The sequence below is a fragment of the Tarenaya hassleriana genome, unplaced genomic scaffold (assembly GCF_000463585.1).
Source record: "Tarenaya hassleriana unplaced genomic scaffold, ASM46358v1 Cleome290, whole genome shotgun sequence".
NCBI classification, from domain to species: Eukaryota; Viridiplantae; Streptophyta; class Magnoliopsida; order Brassicales; family Cleomaceae; genus Tarenaya; species Tarenaya hassleriana.
In genome coordinates, this window is record NW_010966093.1 from 65,534 (window position 1) to 66,056 (window position 523).

Sequence of the window (523 nt, forward strand, 5' to 3'; positions counted from 1 at the left end):
TGCATCCAAACATACTTAGAGTGCATCCAAACACACTTAGAGTGCGTCCAAACACTTTAGAGTGCGTCCAAAAACTTTTAGACTGCATCCAAACATGTTTAGAGTGCATCGAAACATTTTTAGAGTGCGTCGATGCATATTTAGAGTGCGTCGAAACATGTTTTGAGTGCATCGAAACATGTTTAAAGTGCATCTAAATAGACTTATAGTGCATCCAAACACTTTTAGAATGCATCCAAACATGTTTACAGTGCATCAAAATATTTTTAGAGTGCGTCAATGCATATTTAGAGTGCGTCGAAACATGTTTTGAGTGCATCGAAACATGTTTAAAGTGCATTAAAATAGACTTAGAGTGCATCCAAACACTTTTAGAGTGCATCCAAACATACTTAGAGTGCATCGAAACATGTTTAGAGTGCATCGAAACATGTTTTGAGTGCAACAAAAGATGTTTAGAGTTCATCGAAACATGTTTAGAGCACGTCAAAACATATTCAGAGCGCATCCAAACATGTTTAAA